We start from the raw sequence: 20,682 nt of genomic DNA on the forward strand, positions 1-20,682 counted from the left end.
TAGACCTTTGCCTCCTTTAGCCTCATTTTGCCTACCCGCAGGCCAAGGTCTAGGCTAATTCTCCTGTTCCCTCCCAGGCACCCCTTGTGTCTGTATAGGCCCTGAGGAGGCCTACACACATGGAGGTCCCAGGCCAAACCTGCCCTCTGCAGGGCCTCTGTCACAGCCTCTTGTCTGGATTTTGCCCTCCCTCTGGTCATATCCTCCCTCTTCTCCTCTGGAGTTTGTTGCTCCCTCCTTTGGAACTCAGGTTCTCTGAAAGCTCCCCTTTGCTGCATAGCTGGGGCTTCCACTCACCCTCCAGCCCTTAGATCTGAGCGGGAGAGGGCCCTGCTCCCTCATCTGCTTATCAGCAGGGAGTGAGCAGAGCTTTTTCCCTGGACCCAGGCAAATGCTCTCGTATTCCTGCATCTGGCTGAGCAAACACCGCAGGTCCGTGCTGGCCTAGGAGCAAAGGGGGATGCCGGGATGCACCAGACCCGGCCTTGTCCGTAGGGTGCTCCCAGGTACAGGGAAAGAAGGCCTGTCCCCTGCCAACAGGAAACCACTTAATGCCTGAGAGATCATCCCCGTGAGCCAAGGAGGGCTGTACAAGCACAGAGACCCAATTCTCATGCTAGATACTTGACCGTTGTGGGCTCATGGAAGCCTCACCGTGGCACATTCAAGTCAGCCCTGTTGTAGCATTGTACAGATGAGGGGAATGAGGCTCAGAGAGGTGAGTCGCCTTTCGGAGGTAGCAGAGCTGTGAGCAGAAGCACTTCATTTTGACCCCAGAGAGGTCGACTGCAAAGCCCACTCTCCCTATGTACGTGCTTTTTCCTCCTGGATAAAGGATGAGCACCAGGTTGGGAGCCAGGGTCCATAACTCACCTCCGACCTTGACTTTGGGCGCTGTAAAATGGGCATAAGCACTGAAAAAATAGTGAGGATTACACTCAGAAACTGTAGAAAAAATTATGAGGTGCAATTCAGTCATTGATTCAACAAGTGTTTATTGAGCACGTGCTCTGTGCCAGGCTCCATGCTGGATTTTAGGGATATGGTCTCAAGGGAGACAGATGCAATTCTGACTTACACAGATAACTACGTAAGTACAAACCGAATCATGCCAAACAACGTTGTTTAATTGGGACCAAACATGGGGCCAAGGAGGTTTTCCTAAGGAAATGGGATTTAAGCTTAAGGATGAGGGGTCAGCCGGGCACAGAGCAGGAGAGGGGCCCCCAGGCACAGGGGGGTAGTGCAAAGTCTGGAGTGGGGAACAAGCCAGATGCATGAGCCAGGAGGGGCTTGGGGGTACTGACTGGGCTCGACTGGGTGTGGTTTTGCAACAGGGAGCTAGGAGGATTTCCTTTAAATGAGCTAACAATAAACCTCTATTTCCAGTCCTTTTCTGTTTGGCCTGGGCCCCTGGGCCCAGGACCCCAGAGTGTCTCCCTGATTTCTTTGCTCTTGATGTCCGTTCTGCCTGGTGAGAGCCGAGCCTGGGGAGGAGGCCTCAGCCCCCCACCCCCTCCCTGGGCTGAGGGGCAGCTGATTGGAAGCAGATGCCTTGCCCTGGTGGGGCCCTGCCGGGGATGGTGAGGCCGTGGTGGGCCCGGCTCCCCACTGCTGACCTCAGACCTGCACCGCTGGTATGTCCAGGCCGCAGACTCTCTGTCAGCAAAGCCGCATCCGTCCTGCAGAGAGACGGTCACTGTGGCTGTCCGCACCCCCAAGCCAGCAATTTCCCTGCCACGGTGAGAAACCTCCTGTGCTCCCTGGCCAAGGCCTAGCCTCCTCCAATTGTGCCTGAGATGCCAAGTAAGTTCGTGGATGGGCACGAGGCTGGAAGAGGTCTGCGTCACCCTACCTGACTACTCAGACACCTGGACCAGCGTGATGCCAACTGAGGCTGCCCTTTGGCACCATGTGCCAGGCTCCGGGCTGAGTGCTTTATATCCTGCCATTGAATAGTTCCATGAGGTCCATACTGTTGCAAGGTGCATGACTGAGGCTCAGAGAGGGTACCTTGGCACACAGCTGGTAGGTGTGAGCTGGGGTTTCAAACCAGGTTATCAGGCTTCAAAGGTTGTGATCCCATATGTCCTTTGCACTGGGTGCTGGCTGTTGTTTCTGTCCCCCTTGGACACTTGCGTCTGTGGAAGGCCGGGTCAGCGGCTGTGCAAGCCCCAGAGGCCCCTGGAAGGTTGCATCTTAGCACAGGGCACTGAGATGGGCACACAGAGAGTTGGAGCAGCTCCTGGGCAGTGGGAGCTCTTCTCTGGGGCAGCGTGAGCTCTGGACTCTGTCAAAGGCAGTGGGCTTGCTTTTGATTTACAGTTTGAACCAGGGCTCTCTTCGCAGAGGGGAGTTACAATTCCCTGGATCCCTCTGAGAGCCCCCTCCCACAGACCTCCCCCTCTGTGGCTGCTGTCCCCACCAGCTCCTGCCATTCCTGCTCCCCAACCCCTGCTAGGCACCTGAAAGAGTCCGGCAGTCTCCAGAGTTCTCCCGGAGATACCTCCCAGGTCCTTCAGCAACCAGAGCGCCACCCTCATTGCCCCTAGAAAAACATCCTCCTTCCTCTGTTCCCGTGAGGCTGCCCCACTTCTCCTGCAGACCCACATGCTTCTCTGCTTCCCATGGGCCTGGTTTCCCCTGTTCTGGCCAACCCTCCATCTCTGCTTGACCCTCCCCGCTTCAGATAGGTTTTTTGCTCTCAGTCCGTTGGTCAGTCAACAAACATTGACTGAGCCATGCATGTGGACATGTTGGTGAGAGCTCAGGCTCTGGAGCCAGATGCTGGGGGATATAGAAATGCAACCCTCTCTCATCCCCTGTTTCCAGGAGCTCACATCCCATGCTCCTGGAGCATAAAGAGAAAAGGGCTCTACCACTGCCCTACCTTCAATTGTGTCTTCTCCCTGCTGCCTAGTTACCGAGAAGAAACAGTATGGCAGGGTGCCCCACTGGAGATGGCTCTCTCTCTAATTCTGGAGAATTACCTTGGTGGTCCATGGGCAGGGGAATCAGCACTGAGGCTAGCCATCGGGTAGGGGGCTGGAGTGGCCAAGGTGTGCTGCTTTCTGAGGACTTTCAGACACAGAGGAATAATGAGACTGTTTGTGTTTGGGTGTCTGAAAAAGAGAACCCCAACCCCAGGGTGGATCCTGGGGAAGGAAAAGGGATTAAACACCTATCCAGTCTGTGAGGGGTGGGCCCAGGAGCCCCGAAGAGTCAGCACTGGGAATGGCCACATATGGGCATGAACAAGCCACGAATGTGGGTAACAACCCCGGGAGTAGGAGTGAGGGCACTCTTGGCCATGCTTGGAGTCATCTGCCTGGAAGATCCATGTGGCCTTGCGGGGCGCTGGGTGGGGCAGGACCGGCTTCCTCCTTCTGACCGCATGGGAACAGCTGTCAATAGGCACCATGGCAGTGGGACTGGTGAGAGTTCCAGTTCTCCTGGCCCACGGGTGGAAGTTGGACCTTCCACCTCCTTCTTTTGGAGCACATAAGACTTGGGGCTCTTGAGCAATTTAAAGGGAGAGGAAGCGTCCAGAGGAAGATATATACTTCCTTCAAGTTGAGTAGTTTGGGTCTGGATGGTTTTAATTAAAACTACAAAATGAAGGAAGTGAGATAGTATTTGCACCCTGATTTCTGCTGCCCCTCATAGTGTTGACTGAAACAAGAGCTTGTACTTATTGAGAGTGTACTGTGTGTCAGGTATTGTATCAAACCTTCCGTGGGCAATGTTCTAGTCAATCCTCACAAAAAGGTAGGTGCTTTTTAGGAACATTTTACACATGAGGAAACTGAGGCACAGAGAGGTTAACCAAATTGCCCAAAGTCACACAGCCAGCGAAACTATGAACTGGGCTTATAACACACATATTTCCCACTCCAAAGTTCTTCAACCACAGATCCCCCCCTACACCTGCATCTAGGGGTTCCCTGCATCTGGGGAGGCCCAGGAAATACAGGCCTATAGGGAGGAACCCTGGGGTCTGGAGGCCTGGGACCTGAGCCGGTGGGGCCACCATCAGGTGCCTGTCCCCCACAGCAGCTGGATCCCATTGCAGTGTGGATGGCAGTCTTTAGAAAGCCACCTTCTCCTGGGCTGCGACGGAACAGGGTGACCACAGCCAGTGAAGCCTGGGGCCCCTCGAGTTCCCACTGCCTGCCCGGCAGCATTTCACAAACCCGTTGACGTTGACAGGGCGGCCTGTGTGGACAGGGCAGGAAGCCCGGGGGCTCTGTGGTCTGCAGGCATTGCCCAGAGTTTCCTGGGCTGAGCTCTTCCTGCCGCCCAGCGGCCCTGTCCTGAGGCTTCCGTTGGTCCTGTCTGGCTCTGATAGGTATCTCCTATTGACTCCAGGACCTCTGCACATCCAGGAAGGGCCCATCCTCTGGGTGCTGAGTCTTGGGGGAGCTTTGAGGTTCTGTCTGAAGTTTTCTGGGGACCAGCACCGTGAGGCGGGGCAGGGACAGTGCTACTTGCAGTCAGAAGACCCAAGCTCCACTCTTTGATCCAACACTGATGAGGGCAGCAGCCTCGGGCGGGTGTCTTACCTCCCTGAGCCCCCTGCCCTCATCTGCCTCACAGGGGAGTGTAAAGTGCCTTGCAGGTGTCGGTGGCCCTAGCAGGGCTGTGGCCTGACCTTGGGCCGGCACCCCATTAAGTCCTCCCTTCTGAAAACCCTGCCATGGTTGAACCCACAGATTCCTGCAGAAAAGGGGAAAAGCATTCCGGGTAGAGGGCAGTGAGAGCAAAGACGTGTGCACACATGCACCCACGCACCCACACATGTACTGAAGTCTTTGTGCCAGGAAGTGTTCTAAACATCTTATATATGTTAACATATATGCACATATATTATATATATTAACGCATATTAACTCATTTACCTCTCTTATGAGCCCTGTGAAGTCGGTATTAGCCTGCCCTCACTTTATAGAGAAGACAAGGTCCCGAGAGGTAAAGTAATTTGCTTAAGGTCACACAGCTAGAAGTGGGGAGGAGCCAAGATTAGAAGCCAAGCGTGATTGAAAGCAGGGATGGTGGGCCTGGAAAGGACGAGAGAGATACTGGGACGGGCCACACCTGCCTTTGTCCACTGCTGTGGGGCCAGTGCCCAGTATAGTGCCTGGCCCATAGGCTTCTGAAACATGAGCTCTGCAGAAGGTGTGGCCAACTTGCACGTTTGGGGACACTGAAATTTTGCACAAGGGGATGCTGGAGTTGCTACGTGGGGGCAGTATGGGCCCAGGGATGAAGCCTCTTAGACTGCCTTGTCTCCTTTCTAGCTTGAGATCTGGCCTCTGCCCAGGGCTGTCCTCAAGCAGCAGGCTCCTTCTCAATGGGACTGCTGAATCCCCACTGGCAGGAGGGGCCACCAAGGAGGCAGATGGGGAGTTACAAATAGTTCCTCAGTACCCCTCTGGCCCCCTCCCCTTAGACTCAGCCTCTCCACCTTTGGCACATGAGCATCCTTGCCTCCTTGTGGAATGTTCTAAGCTCTCCCAGAGGCAAGGTCTAGGGAGGGCTGGGGCTCTGAGGGGAGGACCCACACAGGCTTAGAGGAGAGTGTTTGCTGCCGGCAGAGGCTGCTGAGAGACCGGACGGTGTGCTGGGCTGGAGAGCTGGGGTCTGGTGAGAAAGGAAGTTTCCGTCCTCTGTGGCATTCAGACCCCACCAGGAATGTGGCTTTGGGCCAGGATCCCTCTGGGCAAGAAAGGATGACTCAGCAGAAACAGTGTCCTGACCCCACAGGATAACAGAGCCTCTGCCCTGGGGGGTGGGGGGGGGCAAGTGGCAGGGCTGGTGAATTGACGATCCTCCACCACAGCCTTCGTCTGTCCGGCTCCCGGCCCTCCCTAGATGTCCTTCTCTGCACTGAGGTTTTAAGACTCTCAGAGGAGCAACTTTCAGACAGAGCAGGGAGGCACCCCACACTCTTTCCTACTCCGCGGGGAGGAAGCAGCTTGCTGTTGAGGCCTCCCAGGCCTGGCCAAGGGCAGAAGCCCCCGCATGCTTCAGGGTGGGGGGCACTGGGCGGCTGGGGTTGCTGGGCTGGGCACCGGGGAACTCCGGCACAAGACAGCCAATTGGAAGCACATGTGTTGAGACAGGCACAGAAAGCCACAAGGCTGCTTCTCCATTCCGTGAGCCCAGCTTCTGAAAAATTAAGGATCCATCACCGGGAGCCCCGGGGAAATGCATCCCTTTGGCACCAGCCTCCTGCCTGCTTGCGCCCCAGGGGCCTAGCAGGAGTGGGTGCTGGTGGTGGTGAAGAGGACGATAATGTCAGGGCCACGGCCACCCCTGCTGTTAGCGTTTGTCAAGGATTTCCCACACGCCCTGCTGACCACTGTACCTGTCTAATCTCATGCGCTCCTCATAACAACCCCATAAAGTAGGGAGGTACTTGTCCTACTTTTTAGAAAGGAAACAACACTGCAGAAGATTAAGTAACTTGCCCGAGGTCCCCCACATAGTGACTGGCAGAATAAACTTCCAAGTCTGGGATCTTAATGGTTTGCTTTATTCATGACACCTTCTTCTGCCCCTTGGAGGGAGGAGGAAGGCAGAGTCCTGTGGTCCTGCACCCCTTCCCTTGAGGGCCCCACAGTGACTGAGGGTCAGCGGGGTTGGCACATGGAAACTCTGACCCCTTTCTGGGAGCCGTTGCAACACTTGGCGGTTTCCTGTGCGGTTTCCATCGGAGGGTGCTTGGGGCCCACAGAGCAGCGAAGATCCTGGGATTCAGGGCTAGAAGACACGCGGCTACCTCCTGACTTACTAGCTGCGTACGTGACCCTGACACCTCACCTTGTCTTTCTGGGCCTCGGCTCCTTTACCTGTTAAATGAAAGAAGAACACAACAACTTGGTCTTTACCACCAGCCCCGGCAGGATAAAGTGTAGACCATTAGGCCACTGTGGCCAGGGGCCTGGCCAGATAGAAAGCAGAGTGGGCCAGTGGGGGTGGGGGTTGAGAGGGAAGGGGGTGTGGGGTGGCAGGAGGGGGTTGTCAGGCGGGCATCGTGCTGCTCTGCTCCCAGGTCAGGAGGGAGGCCGACAGAGGTGAGGACTTCCTCTCCTAACAGGTGACAGCCACTTTGCACAGTATCACCCGCCTTGATAGGGGAGCGGAGCCAGGAGCCTTCGGTGAGGACCCAGAGCAGAATGGCTGCATCTTCCCGGGAAAACTGCATGGACAGAACTGTTCGAGGCGCCAGATGACTATCAGTTTCTTGCAAGCGCCCTGTTTGCTGACTTCCTGTTGATGGAAAATGTCCTGCTCTAACCTGGGCTGCTGTTAGTTGACTGGTTCCTGTTACCCCGGCAACAGAGCAATAGTGGAGGTGGCTGCAAGCAGCTATGTTAAATCACTTCATCAATTGTCACCCACAGGCACTGTGTCAAACAAGGGGTGGTTACAGCCCTGTTAAGCTTAGTCACTGCCTGCTACTAAATGTGGCTGAGATGGTTGTAAACATGCTCGGAATAGGCAAACAACAGGCCTCCAACAGACACGTCTTGGTTGATGAAAGAACTTTCGGAATCATGAAGACTTCAGATCATGTCCCTTACGGGTATCACTGATGACTCTATTTTGTTACATTTAAAATCTTGGCAAACCAGTAATTTACATAGGATGTGCATGGCCAGGCTACCCCCAGCTGCCCCATTCCTTGGCTCTTTACGAGGATTTATCAATAACAGCATATCCGTTCTGTTTGGGCTGTTATTATGCCTCTATCCTGGAACATCCTGTAGTGGTTATTTTTTGGAAACATCATCTGGTTCATAATCTCTTAGCAACAGAACTTTGAGGGCTAACGGCTGATGCACACTCCCAGCAAGATGATTGCGACTGGTAGGCAAACAAAACCCACAGCAGCCGAGTTGGAGCACCCCTCTGATTATGGGTTTAATTGTTTAGGCCATCAGACGTCACCAGCACCCACCATGGGCTGAGCTTGCTTTGTTAGACGCTTGAGAGCATTTGCTGTGGCAGCCACACACCCAGGCCCGGGCGGAGGTGGTGGGGGGAGCTTTCAGTCACCGGGTGCCCGAGGCTGGCACAGTCTTGTGTCCTCGTGGAACATGAGGAACAGGTCCTGGAACATGTATCTGACTCGAAGAGGAGGAGGAGGGCAGGAGCAGTGGCCTTGCGCTCTGTCCACGCCCGCACAAACTCCTTTCGTGGCAATGTTAGACTGTCCTCACACTGGATTGGAATCCAGCCCTGCTTGAGCCCCCAGCCTTCCCTCTTTCTTTCTTTTCTTTCTATCTTTTCTTTTTCTTCTTTTTTTGCCTCCAATAGTTAATTCTGTCTGTTCAAGGGCTCATACCGCAAGCATTAAACCAAGTGCAGGCTTTGATTCTGTGAGCACAAATTCATGTATCTACAAAGATAAAAAGCAAACTGTGATCCATGTACATGGATAGAAACTAGAGATTCATGGCCAATCATGTTGGAGTTTTTACATTTCTACAGCCTAGAATCCAGAAGTCACAGATCTTTTAGGTCCTTCTTGATGTCCCACAGGGTATCTGCACTTTTCTGGAGCTGAGCAACTTGGTCAGCCTTCAGCTTCTGGTTGATAACACTGGTTAACCCCTGGGCACTCAGGATACATGGAAGGCTCAGGAAGACTTCATTCTCAATGCCGTACATTCCCTTCCCCATCATTGACACAGGATGACACCTGGATAGATTTTCAACATGCATTCAATGAGGTGAGCCACACTTATCCAATAGCCTATCTGGTATATCCTTTGGCTTGATGGTTCCATAGGCACTTCTGGTCACCGTCTTATGTGCTTCCTCCCAATTTTCACTATCATTCCCATTTTTGGATTCAGTTCCTAAAGAGAAATGCCTGCCACATTCACTCTACTCCATACAGCCTCACTAAAGACACCATGTTCTCTTCAAACTCGGCAGCTGCTGGGACGAATGCCAAGTTTTTCACCTGGAAGATCTCAAAATCTCGCACTCACTTCCAATCACATCATGCTCAGGTAATCCAGTTAGTCTCCAGGTAACATATGTGAGAATCCACCGGATCGGGAACTATAATTATGACGCAATTGGCTGTCCTTGATGATCTGAAGAAGAATGAATCTGAAGACATTAATGTTCCCCTGCACCAGATTGAGATGACTCTCTTCCTCTGGCTGGCAGACTCCTGCATTTTCCATCACAATCTTAGAATTGGCAGTCAGAGTAATCTCTGTCTGCCACAAGTTTTGGTGTCTGAAGAAGTAAGCTTCCATGCTGCAGACGCACCTCCTCTTTTTTGAGTTTATCTTCTAAAACATCCACGACGGCAAGTTCATCATTTAGAGACTTTCCCAGAATGCTGCTGGCAAATACCATACCAACTAGTTCAACACCTACTGCAATGATTTCATTGTTTGGTCCTATTGCCATTGCCTCTTCTTCCGCAACCAGGGCAATCAGTTTTTCCATAAGAGTTGCCATCGAGTGCAAGAGAGAGAAGGCTCTGGGGAGGTTGTGGTAGCCATGCAAAGAAGACAATGGCAGCTGCGTGCCTTGCCTCCACTCTCTCTGCTCATCCCATTCACATCTCCAGGTCCATAGGGACAGCTGGGTCCTTACTTTATGTGTAATCTCCAAAGGTACTGCATAGTGTAGCACATGAGGGCCACTGCCACAGACCAGTTCCAGGGGTCAAAGGCCACACACAATATGTGCATCCTGGAGTCACTGAACCCAATACTCACAGGCAGCACGGGGCCTCCTGTCATTGGGGCTCACGATCCTCTTTTATTCTGGTTCTTTCTGGTCCCTCCCCAAGGTGAGATCATGATTCCCCGTCTGTGAGGAGTAGGAATAAAAATTAAAATAATAGCTACCATTGGGGCACCTGGGTAGCTCAGTCGGTTGAAGGTCCAACTCTAGATTTTGGCTCAGGTCATGATCTGATGGCTGTGGGCTCCACGCTGAGCATGCAACCTGGTTGGGACTTTCTCCTTCTCTCTCTGCCCCTCTCCCTGGCTCGTGCTCTCTGTCTCTCAAAATGAAATGAAATGAAATGAAATGAAATAAAATAGCTACCACTTATTACTATGAACCAGGATCTTTACTGATATGCCCTTATTTACTCCTGAAAACCTTATAAGGACATGATATTGTTTTCCCCATTTACAGATCAGGAAATTGAGGATCAGTGTAATTGAGTGATTTGCTGTAAGTCACAGAAGCAATTTCTGTTTGTGACACCCACAGTCATGCTCCTCCCCCTCCCCAGCCCTATTACTCATGAGCAGAGGTGGATTTACTAAGAAAGTCCTGAAGCTCTGCTCTGGGCCCCGTCACTTGCACCGCCCTGTCCGAGGCCCTAGAAATTGATTCATAGGGCCACATATTGTTGGGATACGAGATATTTTAATATTTTGCCTAAAGGAGAGTCCTGCTCTGATTCCACAGATTCCCTCAGATTCTTCCCCTTTCTGTCCCCTTCTCTGCTCTATTTGTTCTCCTTAGCCTTGTCACTAATACACCGTGGTGTACCATTGCACATCCTAGGCACCACTCACTATGTGTTTTGAATGAATAAATGAATGAATGAATGAGTACAGCCATTGTCCTTATGCGTGAAGCAATCTTGTGCCATAGGTCAGGCAAAGATATAAAACTGTGAAAAGTGACTTGCTCAAAGCCCCTACTTACAATCCAGTCCCCTTTCTCTTGCTCTGAGCTGCCTTTGAACTTGGTCATGCCTAGGTTTCCTCTGGCCCCAACACTACAATTTACTCATAGACCAGACATCATGTCACTGGTGTTTCATCCCTGACTCCTCTCTCTCAGTGAGTTCCTTTACCCCCCAAATCCTATCAACTGCCTCCCAAGTGTCTCTGAAACTGATCACTCTGTTTATCTCCACAGTCCCCACCGCAGATGGGGTCTCCATCAGCTTCCTGGCCTCCTCTCTGCCCCCTGTCTGTTGCCCACACAGCTTCCAGAGACTGATTTTCCTGCTGGAATTACTCCCATGAATTCCCATTTTGTAGAGATCGTATCTGAAATCCTTAGCCTGACCCACAAGGCTCACATTGGCTTTTTTTTTTTTTTCAGTTTCTCAAACTCACCATTTCCCTGACTCAGAGCCTTTGCATATGCTCTACCCACTTCAGGTGCCAGAACAGTCTTCCCCTCCTCCCTCTCTACCATTCTACTTAATTTTTCACTCACCCTTCTGGTCAAGCATCACTTCCTCAGGGCTACCTTCCATGTCTACCCACACTGAGTCAGAGCCCCTGCGAATTATTTTTATAGCTCCCTGTATATCTCTGCCTAGAACTGATAACCACTGATATAAATAACCAACTGTATAACCCTTGGTGTTTGATCTGGTGTTGTGACCCCTCCCTCTAGCCTCCTCCCCAGTCAAAGACCTAAGTTCCCAGAGGGCAGGGACCATGTCTGCCTGGCTCACTGCTCTATCTTTGTTTTGTTTGTTTGGCTGAAAGAATAAAGACACTCATTCCTTTCTCACATAACCCTTGAAGTGTTTCTTATCGGCTGGCAGCAGTGCCCCATCTGGTCCTTTCGGGACCTGGGTTCCCTCCATGCTGTGGCTCTGTTATCCCTAGGAGTTGTCATCTGCATAGTTTAAGCTAGGTCATCACCATCTCTGGGCTGGAGCCAGCAGGGAGGAGAGGAAGAGTTTTCTAGGTCTTGGTTTGGTTCCAGGGATCTATTACTGAATAACAAACAGCCCTGAGATAATGTGCTAAAAGACATCAACCATTTCATTATCCTCATAGACTCTGTGGGTCTGTGAGGAATGCTGGGGAATTTGGACAGAACACAGGGAGGGTGACTTCTGTTTCTGCTCTATACCTTCTGGGGCCTCAGCTAAGACTCAAATGACCAAGGGTGACTCAAATGGTTGGGGTTGAATGTTCTGGAGGCATCTTTACTCACCCGGTGCCTGACTGGAAGACTAGGCTCAGCCAGGCCTGAACCAGGGGACCCACATGTGGCCTCTCCAGTTTGGTGGCCTCAGGGGAGTTAGCTTTCTTGATGGAGGCTCAGAGCTCTAAGAGCAAGAGTTCTCAGAGAACAAGATAGAAACCTCTATGCCCTAACCTTAGAAGTCACGTTACAGTTGGAGACTGCCCAGGTGCAAGTGGAGGGGTCATAGATCCCCTACCTCTTGCCAGGAAGAGGGTTGAAGACTTTGTGTCATATTTTAAAGCCATTATAGCCAGAGGGACACATGCCAGTTTCACTCACATTCACCTACTGAGAACGTAGGTGTATGGTCCCAGCTAAATTCACAGGGCCGGAAAACACACGTCCCTAGCCACATGCCTGATGTCAACTTCATTATAAGGAAAGAGGGAGAATGGATTTGGGCCAACTGTTTGCATTCTGCCACAGCTATTCCTCTGGTCACCAAATATCCAGGTGTACCCCCTCTTCCCACACGTGCAATATGCTTCTCCTTGGGGAAAAATCCCTAAAGTTCCGTCGACTGCCTCTTTGTTGAATGACTAACTGTATGTTTGCAGAGTAATTGTGTCCAGCTGTATACTCTAAAGATAGGGTGGTCAGAGGCGGTGTTCCATTTCTTAACCTAGAGCCTCGAGGTGGGCTAGTTCTAAGCGGGGAGGCAAAAATCAGGGAGCAGTGGCCTGTTAGGAGTGAAGAGAAATCTGTCCTCCCTTTATCTTGGTACTTAATTCCATCTATTTACAGGGTAGGAAAAACAATAATTGTTAATTGAAAAGAATGTCTGTCTCATTGTGCATCTAAAATTAATTCCAGATGGATCAAAGATTCAGATGTAAAAAATAAACCCATAAAATGCTAGGGGAAAGGATTAGAGCAGACAGTTCATAGAAGAAGATAAATAAAAGGCTGACAACGGTATGAAAAGACACATTCTTGAGGATGAGGGGAGGCAGGAACTCTTGGGCGTTACTAGTTGGTGTTTAAATGGATCGTTTCTACAAAGGGGGATTCAGCGATATCTTTCAAGATGTCAAACGTTCAATACCCTTTTATCCAGAAACTGCATTTCTAGGTATTTATTCTACAGATATACAGCATTCCCACAATTGAGCAAAACTATATGCCAAGGATGTTCAGTGCAGGCTTGTTTAGAATAGCTAAGTAGCTGGAAACCACCTAAATGCCCCTCTGTGGGAAACTATTTAATAAAGTAGAATCCCACGCAGCTGTTAAGAAGAATATGGTAGATTTATCAGTACTCACATGGAAAAAGGTCCAAGGGACTGCAACAACCAGAAACAAAAGGCAATTTGGAGGGCATGGTGCGTAGTGTAAATTCACGTCTGTTAAGAAAGCAAGCAAGCAAAATAATTCGTAGGTATTTTACAAAATGCCCGGAAATATTCATAGAAAGTTTTTAACAATGGTTACTTCAGGGGGAGTGCACTTGAGGCTGCGGGGAGCAGGAGGATGTATAATTTTTCCTTTGTGTCCTTCTCCACTGTATGGATTGTTTTAATTGTAAAAAACATGTAACCCCTGCATCTGTTTTATAGGAGAATCAAATTCAGAGTAGTGGCTATTCCTAAGGAAGAAGACAAGGGAATGGAAGAGAGGACATAGGGTCCTTTAACTGTATGTACAATGTTATGCTTCTAAAAGAAATTGACGGCACTTGGGTGGCTCCGTCGGTTGAGTGTCCGACTCTTGATTTTGGTTCAGGTCACGATCTCGTGGCTGGTGAGTTTGGGCCCTGTGTCAGGCTCCGTGCGGACAGCGCCGAGCATGCTTGGGATTCTCTCTCTCCCCCTCGCTCTGCCCCTCCCCCACTTGCTCTCTCTCTCAAAAATAAAATAAATTAACTTAAATTTTTTTTAAAGAAATCGAAGTGCCTAGGAAATGGTAAATGTTGTTCATTCCCTTTCACCACCACCACCACCACCACATGGAAACCATAAGTGACGATATGTTAAGAATTGATAAAGCTGGCAGGGGGGGTACCTGGGTGTTCATTATATAATTCCCTATGCTTTTCTAAATTTGGGGGACATTTTACAACTTAAAAGAAGCTTTTTAAAAAAGGATTCGTTCTCTACAACAACATAAAATAAATGGAGAAGGAGCCAGAAAAATGAAGCAACTTGGTAAATTCAACCACAGTCTCATAGGAAGGAGATACGGAGACTTAATGTTTCCCGTTTGGACTCTTGGGTGCCCCTGGATTGGAAGAAACGCTAGGGATGGCGTTGCTTTGGGAAAGGGAATGTGCCGACCTGGCACTGAGGCTGGGGTTCCATGCCGGAGCCCGGGCTGGGTGCGCAGTTAGGAGACTGACGCTGGTCTGGGTGCGAGCAGGTGAGCAGGGGGAAACCCGGGCAGTGCAGGGGGGCAGTGGCAGCCTGGGGTTCGCCGCCAGCACCGCCAGGGCCTCCCGGGGCTGCTCCTCTTTGCTCCTGTCGCACGCACCACGTCATCATCTGTCAGCCAAAAGAGCAGTAGGGGCAGCCGTGTCTCCTTTCTCCCAAGTACTGCTTCTGGGGGAGACTGAGCAGCACCCCAACTCCTGCACTGGAAGCTGGGAGAGCAGGGTCTCCGGTCCCCCGGCCCTCACTCCCTTCCCTCCGGTCCCTCCTGCCGGGCAGGGCCTTAATCTGCTGCACCTGCAGTTCTTTGATCCGTTTCAGTTTCCTTTCTTTTGAAAAAAACTAACCACAGTGCCGTGCGTGTTGCCAGCCTGACTCTGTTGCTTTGAAAGCCCTCTTCCTGTGAACTTGAGATGTGGGTGATAAAGCAATGAAGGACAGTGGCCTGTGGGTCTCACCAAGGGCCTTTGTTCTGGGTACTGATGTTATGTCACCCGCAGGCAGAGGTGGGGCCTAGAGTCTGTCCTTGAGGCTCAGAGGGCTGTCTCAGGCAGGGCCGCCGTGTCACTGCTGGGGTCCCGCCTAAGTGACATACGTGCAGGTACATGGGAGCATCCCCACACAGGGAGGTGGACTCGGGCTGCCAAGTGTCCTTCAGCTGGGCCCCTGTCCTGCTTCCACCGCTCCACCCACCTCAGATATCTGAGTGTAGACCCCAGGCTTCCAACAGGCCCAGGGCTGCTTCTTTCCAGAGGGGCTAAGCTGCAGGGCACACACCCTCCCGCAGTTGCTGCCGGTGTGTGTGTGTGTGTGTGTGTGTATGTGTGTGTGTGTGCACCCTTCAGGCCCCTGCAGGGAGACAGAGAGTTTCTGGGTTCCAGTCCTGGCAGGGACTGTAAGACCTGCTGAGCAAACAGCTCACCAGTGCATTGTGTGATGTCCAGGGTTTCTGGGCTGGCGTCCGGCTTCTCAGTGGCCCCGATTTTGTGTTCTTGTTGTTGAGCTCTTGGGAACCAAGGGCTGGCAGCCAGCCAGTGCATGCAAGGACTCCACGCTGGAATCCTTAAACACATCATCGCATTTCAGATTCAGAACAACTGAGTACAAGCATGCTCAGCATCCCTGTTTTACAGAGGAGGAGACTGAGGCCCACAAAGGTCGGATAGCTCGTCCAGCGTTCCCAGCTGGGAAGGGGTGGGGTCGGGATCTGGTCTCTTCTCACTGCCAGGTCTTCTCCACAACTTCTCTTCCCTGCTCTGCGTGCTGAGGGGGGTCTGTGAGGATTGCATGGGGCAGGGTGGGGGTGGGGGTGGGGGGAGGAGCCCTTACTCTGCACCTTGACCAGTGGGGAGCACCAACAGCATATGGGAGGCAGAGAGTGCATGGCCCTTATTCTGTCCCACACCTCCTGTGGGGTGGCCATGATCTGGCGGCATCACTCAACTGAGGCCACGCCTCGCATCAGGGCCCTCTCCTCCCAGACATGGTCTAGTCACCCCCTTGACCTCTCACCCCATCAGACCTAGTGGTGGATGGACTGCTATTGGGCCAGGTTCTTAGAATCATTTCCTACACCCTGCCCTTACCTTTGAACATAATCCCTTGATTGAATGTTCCTCAAATGGCCCCATCTGAGTGTGCCATCTGCCTCCCACTGGGACCCTGCCTGACCCATACCATCCTGCCAGCTCATTGGCAAAGACCGCTGGGTCTGCTGAGTCATCACAGACAGCAGCTGGGATCACAGGTGGGGGGGTCCCTTTTCCAGTTCCTGTGCTTTTCTTTGGCTCTTCTTGTATCCTCACCCCTCCTCATCTGCCTGCTTTGCCTCCACTCCCACCTGTGGCTCTTCTGCAGCCAGAGGTCGGGGATGTTTAGGGGATGACAGTCACAGCTAAGCAACCCCTACCCCTATCCCATCCACCTGTGATGCATCCGGGAAGTGTGCTCCAGAATCATGGGCGTCATGGGCCAGTCATAGAGGCCCTGCGTCCTTGGGACAAGATGTTTTGGAAGCCACTGCACAGAAACAGGATGATTTCACATTGCTGGGAGAGCCTTCTTCCCTGGGGACCCGTGACCAGGAAAGCTTACCCACTCACCCGCCCACTCACTCACTTGCAATGCAGAGAGGGGCTGACTCCCCACCAGGCCTCCCCCCCCCCAAGGGACCTGGTTGTCACTTCCTCAAGGAGACTGTCTCCGACCCTCGCCGAGGCTGGCTGCCCGGTTCATCCCATCCCTCCTTGTTTTGAAACCCTCATCACACTGATATCCCTTGTCATCGTTCAGCTACCTCACTCTACCTTCTACTCCCTAAAAGCAGGTCCTCTGCCTGTACTGCTCACTGCTGTGTCCCCAGTGCCTGGCACAGTGCCGGGCACACAGTGGGAGCACAAGAAATTGTTGAGCTAAGATGAAAACAATGGTAATTAAATCAATGCTGTGCGGATTACTCCTCTCATATCTAGGCGGCCACTGAGAGAACAATGACCAGTGCCACAGGCTGGGTCCTGGAGACAATGTCAGCCTGCAGAGTCTGGACCCTGGGCTCTAGTCCCTGCTTGGCTCATACTCATTGTATGGCTTGAGCCATCCCTGAGCATTAAGTCCCTCATCTGTAAGATGGGATAATACTTCTATTCGTTTTCTATTGCTTCATAATAAATTATCATAAACTTAGCAATTTAAAACAACACAGGGGCTCCTGGCTGGCTCTGTCGGTTAAGCGTCCGACTTTGGCTCAGGTCATGATCTCACGGCTCCTGAGTTTGAGCCCCGCGTCGGGCTCTGTGCTGACAGCTCAGAACCTGGAGCCTGCTTCAGGTTCTGTGTCTCCCTCTCTCTCTGCCCCTCCCCTGCTCACGGTCTGTCTCTGTCTCTGTCTCTGTCTCTCTCTCTCAAAAAAAAAAAAATAATAATAAACATTAAAAAATTAAAAAAAAACCCACATGTATTTTTCATCCACAGTGACTTGGGCCAGGAGCCTGGGCACAGCGTAACTGGGTCCTCTGCAAGGACAAGGTGTCAAGATGTGGGCCAGGGCTGGGTTCTCCTCTGGATGCCCCCATGGGGAGGGATCTACTTACAGGCTCACACAGGTTGCTGACAGAATTCATCTCCTTGTGGCTGTAGGACTGAAGTCTTTTTTCTTTTTTAAGTTTATTTATTTATTTTGAGAGAGAGAGCATGTGGGCATGAGCAGGGGAGGGGCAAGAGAGAGAGGTTGAGCGAGAGGGAATCCCAAGCAGGCTCCACACGGTCAGCACAGAGCCTGACACAGGCTCCAACTCACGAACCGTGAGACCGTGACCTGAGCCGAAACCGAGAGTCAGGTGCTCAACCCACTGAGCCACCCGGGCGCCCCGCATAGGACCGAAATCTTCTGGTTGGACGTTGGATGGAGGCTGCCCTAGTTCCTAGAGGCCACCCACAGTTCCCAGCCAGGAGACCCTGTCCGAAGGCTCTCTCAGAACTTGGCAGCTTGCTTCTTCAATGTCGGCAAGAGAGGATGTCTTTATACCAACCTGCAAACAAGACTGAGCCTTTTATAGCATGAGGTAATCGTGGGAGTGACACACGGCACCATCTCCGCCAATATCGGTTACATATTGGCATCTTGGTTATTCTATTGGTTGGAAACACGTCACAGGTCCTACCCACACTCAGAAGGAGGGGATTACACAAAGACATTGAGGCTACAGGGATCATGCCGGTCACTTCAGAATCCGTCTCCTGCGATACTAATCCCTATCGCAGAATTCTTGAGGTACCTAAGGAAAGGAATATATGAAAGCACTTCACACGGTGCCCGGTGCTTAGTGAGACTTGGAAAATGTCGCAGAAGGTGGCTAGCAGCAGCTGTGTTTTCCTTTGGCCCACCGTGAAATAGGATATGTTGGTCTGTTCTGGGTCCCCAGGCCCCACCATGCCTCATTATCTTTGACTTTCACCGATAGGCTGTGTCAGCCATCTACCTCATCTGTCTAGATCTTGAAGGCAGCTGAATTTGCCATGTGGTATTAGCTAGTGTGATCAAATAGGTGTTCTTGCTATTGAAGTTACAAGTTCTTGACAGGTGAGGCTGTATCTTACTCATTTTTCTAGCCTATGGGGGGCCTAGGATGTTGAGTTTAGCTTGGGTGATCCAGGAGGGTTGAGCCACAGCACCAACCGGAATGGTCTGAGTCCACGGTTATAGCCGCAGGGAACACGTGATGGTTGGCAGGAAGGGAGGGAGCAGGGGCAGGTTGGATGGATGAAGTCAGGGAGGTGCAGGATGAGTCTTGGCAGGCATCCATGTCAGGCTCTGCTGCGGGAAGCCCCTCCTGTTACCATGTCTGCCCACCTCCCTCAACCCCCAGCTTTCTTCCCTTCTTACTGTTCAAGCCCCTACCTTTGAGCAGGGTCTCTGTGGGATCTGGGTGCGGTGGGCCATGCCCGTTCTGATGAGGGAAGAAAAGATGGATTCTTTCAGAAATAGATCATCTGGGCTGGGAAGGGTCTTAGCCCCCAGGAAGTGGTCAACAACTGGCTTTAGGTTACAAGATGAGGAGTCATGTTTGTTGAGTGCCTACTCATGACTCGGGCTCCACACTTCACATATTTCATTACCTCTGTTGTCTCAGTCTTCAAGGTGGAAAGACTAAAGCCCAGAGAGGGCAAGTGGGTTCCCTGATCACACAGTTACTGGGTGGCAGAGTTAGGACAGAGCCTAGGTATCTGGACCATAAGTCCAAAGCTTTCTCTCTACAACACCCCTCGCACCCAGGCCTGTGGGCCCACTGGTGCTGGGGGCAGGGGCACACTTTCCCTGGCCCTAGCCCAGGTCTCCATGCAGGTTGGTCTGGCTTCCCAGCTCCTCATTTCTTCTTTCCCTCTGCCCTCAGGGTGCTCCTTCTGCTGAGTCTGTACCACATTCTCAGCCTAGCCCACACCAGGCTGATGGTGGATGATCCAGACACTGAGCCCAGAGATTCTTTCCCAGCAGACACAGAGGCCGCCTGAGGCTTGCACATCTGGGCGTTTGTTGCCCAAGTCTAATCTGCAGAGGATAAACCAGAGGGATAATTTCTGTCATTTCTGGACAGAGCCAGGGAGCTAGAGTCACTTCAGAGAGGCAGAGGACCTGCCTCAGCTGTGGGAGGGGTAGTGGTGAGAAGGGTCCTACCTGGCGGGGTCATCTGTCCTGGGGCAGGTGGGCCTCTTCAAGTCGGGTCAGACAGGAAGTTCACCCACCAGCGGCCGGGGCTGTAACAGCTGCTTCAAGTCTGAAACATTTATAAATCCCTCGTTTTCACGATGCCTCTGTTACTCACTGTGCTTTCCCTGAAGGGGTCGGCGGCAAACTCCTTAAAAGGCATGCGCTTGTCTTCAGGATGGGAAGAGAAGGGGAGCCGGGTGCCTGTGTTCCTTTCGCACCCGGATTAGGGACGGGAGGCTGAGAGCAGATGGCCAGAGCTGAGAGAAGCTGGCTGTGTCCCCGCAGGGGTGGGAGGCAGCCTGGATCCCAGCCAGGACTGGGCTGAGACTCTGTCAGCGCTGGAAGCCAGCTGCTGTGAGGGCTCCGATGGGCTGGCATTACCCTGAAGCCCAGCCTGACTTCCAAGAAAACACTCTAAAACCGGTCAGTGACCCAGGGGAAGAGCATTCTGCAGACTAATTCCACTTCCTTTCGTAAGTGGGAGCCAATGCAGGCTCTTCAGGGGTAGAAGCTAGAAATGGAGAGAGCACACAACGGGTCCACACACACCTATCTCTTCCCGACCGTGGATCTGGGGCTACGGACCCCTAACCTCCTTGGGCCTGTGCCGCGGAACACGCATGTGGTCCCGAAGAATCATACGAAGCCCACGCAGTCACACACAACATCCACAGACACACCCCATCCCTCACACACTGTGACACTCAGCAGTACGCAGCCATGTAGAATCACACGTAACCACATTCATGCATCGGGAGGCCATAACACACAGCCACACAGGTTCACACACATACATTACACACAGTGAGCCTCAACCACATACATATGCACTCGTCCATTCATCCGCACTAAGCACGCACAGCCGGACACGGTCACGTACGGGGATTCTGAATCCCGCACGGTCGCACACACACTCACACCAGTCTGCACAACCTCTGTGCATTCAGCCCCACTCACTGGCACATGAGAACACACGGTCACAGGCCATCACACAGAACATACGATCGCGGGGCAAGCTGTGAATGGTGCTTTAATACAAGCAGCAGGGGAAAGGGGCTGGGGGTCGGGGGGGGGCTTGTCCTCAGAAACGGGGGTCAATGAGGGCCCGGAGGTGACTAAGTCAGGAAC

General features: G+C 52.1%; 1 pseudogene; it reads right to left on the bottom strand.

Annotated features, from left to right (window-relative positions):
* Window positions 1-6,514: 6,514 nt before the first annotated feature.
* LOC122480902 lies at window positions 6,515-20,092 on the bottom strand (annotated as a pseudogene).
* Window positions 20,093-20,682: the final 590 nt, after the last annotated feature.

This window comes from Prionailurus bengalensis, chromosome C1 (genome assembly GCF_016509475.1).
Source record: "Prionailurus bengalensis isolate Pbe53 chromosome C1, Fcat_Pben_1.1_paternal_pri, whole genome shotgun sequence".
NCBI lineage: Eukaryota > Metazoa > Chordata > Mammalia > Carnivora > Felidae > Prionailurus > Prionailurus bengalensis.